The sequence below is a fragment of the Moschus berezovskii genome, chromosome 13, assembly GCF_049115385.1.
Source record: "Moschus berezovskii isolate FMDL1 chromosome 13, NW_MosBer_1.0, whole genome shotgun sequence".
NCBI classification, from domain to species: Eukaryota; Metazoa; Chordata; class Mammalia; order Artiodactyla; family Moschidae; genus Moschus; species Moschus berezovskii.
In genome coordinates, this window is record NC_142472.1 from 25,580,369 (window position 1) to 25,587,441 (window position 7,073).

The 7,073-nt window shown below is 36.9% G+C and overlaps 1 pseudogene; it reads right to left on the reverse strand.

Annotated features, from left to right (window-relative positions):
• Window positions 1–4,224: 4,224 nt before the first annotated feature.
• LOC129556572 (E3 ubiquitin-protein ligase Hakai pseudogene) lies at window positions 4,225–6,471 on the reverse strand (annotated as a pseudogene).
• Between the last annotated feature and the right edge of the window lie 602 nt (window positions 6,472–7,073).

Sequence of the window (7,073 nt, forward strand, 5' to 3'; positions counted from 1 at the left end):
CTATAATTGTCAATAGCAGAATGAGTTAAAATAATATTTATTACTTAATTTAAAAATCTTCTTCACATACGTCCGTAAATCTACCTCTCTTTTACTGTATTGTTGTTCAGTGGCTAAGTTGTGTCCGATTTTGTGACCCCATGGGCTGTCTGTCTGTATATATAAAACTGTATAAACAAGAGTTCATACTGATATCTCTAATATTTAGACACAATATATTTACTTATTTGCTAAACCCTAGAATATACATAAAATAATTTCAATTCTTAAATCAAGTTCTGAGTAACAAATGTACTAATGGAAGTACAATACTTGCATACTGTTTTTGGCTTCAGTTTCGCATAGATAATCAGAATGTTCTATTCCATACTTATCTGTTTGTCTCTCCTTTCTGTTTATATGTGCTATGGTTATGTTATTTACTTATAATTGAATGATTCATTTACTTCTATTGGAGTTCAATTTTGAGTTTACTTTCCCTTTTTGATTTTTTTTTTCAGTATATGAAACATGAATATGGTTCTAAATGATCTGTATACAAAAATATATATATATATATATTCAGAAAACCATTATCCTCATTTATTTTCTATTATTTTCTTATCAAGTCATAATTCACATGCTATAAAATTAATTCATTTAAAAGTGTAGATATCAGTGGTTTTGAGTATATCCACCTAAGTTCATTTTCTCATTCATTTCATCCTGTCTCCTATCCATATTGAATATTAAAAAAATGTAATACATTGCTTAACTTAATTCTATTGAATATAATACTTTACATCAATTACATATTTTTACATACATAAACTTCATTTATAGATGAGGATTATGAGACTAGGAGAGACTATGTAACTTTTACAATATCTTAACACTGTGTTTATAAATTGGGTTTAGAACTCAGGTCCTCTGAGGCCAGGATCCATGTATTCAATACCTCCCAAACTCCTTCTCTATTCCTATAATCCTGGTTCAGATTTCACAATACAACACCTGGAATTTAGTAAATGCATCCAAATGGTGTCCTTGTTTCTATCCTTCCCTCCCTTTAGTGTGATTTTTACAATGCAACCACAGAGATCTACCGAAAGACTAAGGTCAGATCATGTCTCTTCTTTGCTTGAATCCATGCAAACTTTCCCATTTCAAAGAGAGCGAAAGTCAAAGTACTCAACTGGTCTAATATTTCAATATGATTTTCTCACCCACATTCTATGGTTTCATCTTCTGACACTATCATTGATGCATCAGCTGCACCAGAATTATTCCTAGACATCAGTTTCTCCTTTTTAAAGCTATTGATATTATTATGATTGCTTATTTTTAATGCTCATATCCTCGTGGGTTGTCCACTCTTCTTACATGTATTAACTTATCAGGGAATCATTTTCAGACAAGAATCCACTTTTGCCCTGTCCCAGCATTTTTTATCACCTCTCTTGTTTATTTTTGTCTGTAGCACTTATTACTGACATAGATTAAAAACCTATCTTCATTCTTCTGCCTCCACCATTTGAGTGTGGCCAGGGAATATGAGGGTTATGTTCCCAACACTATCTCCAGTATTGCTGACATATACTCTTCTAACAACGCAAAGATTAGGCTTTCACAGACCAAAGACAATGATGTACTATGAAATGTGGGATAGATTTAGTTTGTCTACTTCAAAAATATCAAAAGAAAAGAAATAAATAGAGTGTAATAACACCTGGAATTGAACTGATTCTAATTATACTAATGATTTTGATATTGCCATTTTCTACCATACTGAAAAATAAATATTTGCATGTGAATATATCTAGGTATGTTAAATCACTCAGTTGTGTCTGACACTTGTAATCCCAAGAACTGTAGCCCTCCAGACTCCTCTGTCCATGGAATTCTCCAGGCCAGAATACTGGAGTGGGTTGCCATTTCCTTCTCCAAGAGATCTTCTCAACCTAGAGATCAAACCTGGGTCTCCTACATTGCAGGCACATTCTAAGCAACTGAGCCACCAGGGAAGCCCATATCTAGGGATAAATTAATACAAATAAGAAAGTAAGTGAAAAATAACTCATGTAAATTATTGTGAACAATTAATTGCTTAAGATTTTGTTGTAAAGAATTTTAGAACCCTACGAACTTTGCTAAAATTTGCTTATTGAAGAAAAAAATACAAGTTAATGGAGCATTCTGTTGCTGGGAGTATAGTTCAGAATAACAGACATTCATTGCATGAAGAGCGTTAGCTAAATGTGGATTAACGAGGATCTTTTGGAAAATAGAAACTGCTAAATATTCAAAAGTTATTTGTTCACTTCTAGTTGAAAGGTAAAGTTGAAAGAAATGATGTTTAATAGACTCTGACAAGTATTTAGAATAAAAGCATGTCATGAATTATATTACAACTGTGGAAGTATGTGGAAGTGCTTATCACTGATGAACTAAAGATAAAATTCTCTTCATTCCTTTTGATTGATAAAAGGAATATTAAACATATTTCATTAAAAATCTACCTTGATTCTTTGCTTTAAAACATCTCATATGTGGAAATTTGACCTTTGCTAATGCATAGTGACAGAACTAAGCTTGATATCTTCCTCTACTTTGTTTTTTTTAATTTATACTTCTGCAATGGAGCATTTCAAATAACTGAAAAAATAAAAATAAAAGTGAAGTATGTTGATGAATACCTGTGTTTCATTGTCTGCCTTAGTATAATTTGTGTTAAGACAATAGACTTTCAGATCAAAAAGAGAGAGAGGGATAGTAAAGCAAGGGATTGGCAGATGAAAAGTAAGGGAAAACAATCTTATAATTTTGTAGCATTTTTAATTCTATTCCATCATAATTTGTGATGCCTGATATAAAACATTTTAAAATGTCATATGGAAAAATGAAGGATTTTATCGTTAAAAACATTTGAAAAACAGTTTTTACTCTAAGAAGGATGTAAGATTGTGTACTATTTGGAAATGCTCAATTTTTATAAAAACAACATAAATAATTACAAGAGTAATAAGAAAAATTAAACAGAGATAATAAGTAATCTATTTGCCCACAATATATAGATGGACTTATAGGATGCTTTATTTTGTTTGTTTTCTTTTCATATTTTTACTTTTAGGATTTTATTGTATCTCTGAGAAATTAGTGGTAAAACACATGGTTTAATATGTGACTGCATGCACTTAAAATCACATAAAAATAGCCTTTTACAGACATACTAAAATTTAATCTTTATACACAAATTAACAAAATGTTTCAAAAGAAAAATTAAACATTGAGTTTACCTTTGAAAGTAGAACAAAGGAAAAATTTTTTTCAAAATTTTTACAAATGTTCACCTGTGGGTCAATTTACCACAACAGGGGAGCAAAGATGTTAAAATATAGCTGTGCTCAACTGAGCTAATTATCCGCACTGCAGTGTAGTTCTTGATATTGACCCTAAGTCAAGATTTAAAACCATTTCAAGAGACAAGACCCTAAATGTTTTTAGCCACCTCAGTAAGAGGTGTTCTCCTTCCCTCAGTTCAGTTCAGTTCAGTCGCTCAGTCGTGTCCGACTCTCCGCGACCCCATGAATCACAGCACGCCAGGCCTCCCTGTCCATCACCAACTCCCGGAGTACATTCAAACTCATGTCCACAGAGTCGGTGATGCCATCCAGCCATCTCATTCTCCGTCGTCCCCTTCTCCTCCCGCCCCCAACCTTTCCCAGCATCAGAGTCTTTTCCAGTGAGTCAACTCGTCGCATGAGGTGGCCAAAGTATTGGAGTTTCAGCTTCAGCATCAGTCCCTCCAATGAACATCCAGGATTGATCTCCTTTAGAATGGACTGGTTGGATCTCCCCGCAGTATAAGGGACTCTCAAGAGTCTTCTCCAGCACCACAGTTCAAAAGCATCGATTCTTCGGCGATCAGCTTTCTTCACAGTCCAACTCTCACATCCATACATGACCACGGGAAAAACCATAGCCTTGACTAGACGGACCTTGGTTGGCAAAGTAATGTCTCTGCTTTTTAATATACTATCAAGGTTGGTCATAACTTTCCTTCCAAGGAGCAAGCGTCTTTTAATTTCATGGCTGCAATCAGCATCCGCAGTGATTTTGGAGCCCAAAAAAATAAAGTCTGACACTGTTTCCACTGTTTTTCCATCTATTGTCAATGCTTAATTAAAAGATTAGCTATATATAAGTTTTGTTTCCTCATCATACCTTCAGTTCAGAATACTATTATTATTGGTAATATGGTCTGTATCTTGTCTGGTAGGGATGATGTGGTTCAGTAAGTGGGCTTTGAGAAGGAGGACCCTGCATTTGTGGAGGAGGAGGTGGCCCTCTTGGTGCAGGCTACATACCAGGGCTCATTCCCCTTGGTTGTATAAATGGAAGGCTCAGGGTTCCTTGATCTTCAGTGAACTGGGGTGAAGGGTGAGGGTTATAACAGGGAGGAGGAGGTACAGTTATAGGAGGACCTCCATGTTGAGGTGGGAGAGGTCCTGGAGGATGATTTATATAAGATGGCATCTGGGCAATGACATGCCGAGGGGAGGAGTAATTGGTGGTGGAGCAGAGGTCATTGGTGGAGGTGGAACTCAGCTATACATCAAGTGAGGAGTACCTGTGGCCTGGGGAGGCTGTGGCACTGAATTGTTTATTGGTGGTGGAGGAGGTCAGGGTAGTACATATTGTTGCTGTGGAGGCATAATAGGATAAAAGTGTGAGACCATTGGTTGACCGTGATATTCAGGATGATGCTGAGCAGATGTTAGGGCAGGAAGTGGTAGTTTTTTAGCACCTGAATTTGAGTCATCCTGAATGAGGAGAATTAAGTTGCTCTTGAATTTTGTTGAATATTAAATCCTTGTTCAATTAGGAAAGGTTTCCTGACTGAGCAAGGTAGAAGTGGGACAGTTCTGCTGGAGGAGCACAAATATCCTTGTGTGGCTGATTATAGTGCTCTTGGGGCACATGTTGCAAAGAAGGTGCTGGCATCATGATGTGTTGCTTTGATAGAATATGGTTCATTTGGTGCTTGTCTGGTGACATTATAAAATGATCAGGGCTTTCAACTGGTGGTGGGGCAATAGGAGGAGGATGGACATTTTCATCCTCCAAGATTCAGGACTGCCAGGAGAAATATCAATAACCTCAGATACGTGGATGACACCACCCTTATGGCAGAAAGCAGAGAAGAACTAAAGAGCTTCTTGATTAAAATGAAAGAGGAGAGTGAAAAATTTCACTTAAAACTCAACATTCAGAAAACCAAGCTCATGGCATTTAGTCCCATCACTTCATGTGAAATAGATGGGGAAACAATGGAAACAGTGACAGACTTTATTTTGGGGGGCTCCAAAATCACTGCAGGTGGTGACTGCAGCCATGAAATTAAAAGACACTTTCTCCTTGGAAGAAAAGTTATGACCAACCTAGACAGCTTATTAAAAAAGCAGAGACATTACTTTGCCAGCAAAGGTCCGTCTAGTCAAAGCTATAGTTTTTCCAGTAGTCATGTATGGATGTGACAGTTGGACTATAAAGAAAGCTGAACTCTGAAGAATTGTTGCATTTTAACTGTGGTGTTGGGGCAGACTCTTGAGAGTCCCTTGGACTGCAAGGAGATCCAACCAGTCCATCCTAAAGGAAATCAGTCCTGAATATTCACTGGAAGGACTGATGCTGAAGCTGAAACTCCAATACTTTAGCCACCTGATGCAAAGAACTGACTCCTTGGAAAAGACCCTGATGCTGGAACAGATTGAAGGCAGGAGGAGAAGGGGCCAACAGAGGATGAGATGGTTGGATGGCATCACCAACTCAATGGACATGAGTTTGGTTACACTTAGTACAGTTCTATTTTGGCCACCAGCTCAGCTCAAAAAATTGGCAAGTTACAGATGTTGGTAATGCATATTTTACCTATTTTTGTGCATCATTGTAATAAAAGATGTGTGTGTTACTGGCCCAGCCATGGTTACATCTGTTGGAATCCATTTGTTCATATTTTGATTCTCATTCTTATACCCAAGCCATATTTGGAGAAGCTGTTGAGTAGGAAAGAGTAAAGGAGAGGCCAAAAGAAAGAGGGGAAGAGAGAAAGATTGAGAGAGATTGAGAATAAGTATGACCATTGCATATCTCAGGATTCAGATAGTATGATTCTTCCACCAATAAGTACCTTTCCCTAAGTGTGTTTATCCCTCTAGTATCTTTCTTCCTGCTACTCTTTGTGAACTTCAATTTAATTTGAGAAGTAATATGTTCTAACCACCTTAAATCAGTCTGTGAGCATTTCTGTTTCATCGCATCTGGGATATTTCACTAGTGCACTTGGAGACAAGAATTTCGTCAATGCACCACTGTCTTTTCAGCATGGAGAAAGGTCATCTGCATCAGTCCCATGTTTTGAAGCCTACTAGATTCCATTTCTACACATACCACTCCCCATCGGCCAAGGGAAAGTTTCCACTTAGAGCCCATGCTTCTACTTTTGGAGATCGTACACAGGATACTTGAGAGTGAAATTCTAAATTCAAATGGTTCTAAGACCACTACCAGAGTTTGCATGGACATTTACCCCAGGCCTGTCCACAGACATAGCAGCCAACTCAATTTGTTTTCAGGATATATGAACAAAACTTGGTCTTATGGGCAGCTGGTCCACCTGCATATGTTCTGAGCTTCTCACAGTGCAGAAGGGAGCCATGGATGGGAACAGAATGTGGATTGCAGACAGGCTGGCTCTCTACATAATATCATACTTTATTCTGGAACTATAAGAAGTCCAGTATTTCCAAATTCAATCCTGGGTTTCCAGGACTTTATGAAGATGTATTTGTCAAGGCAAAAGGATAGAATATACTTTATTTCACAATCTATTAACTGGATTTTAACTTATAAGTATCTAGACATATGGTATGTGGGCCGCCATTTATACCCAACTTTCTTGCTAGTGCTAAGACTGGGCCGGCCTTTAGACTTTTATTTATCTGTATAAAGAAATAAAATATAATAGCATGTGAAAACAGAGTGGTTTTTTTGAGCAACAGGAGAATATTAAAATATTACATAATTTTCAAATA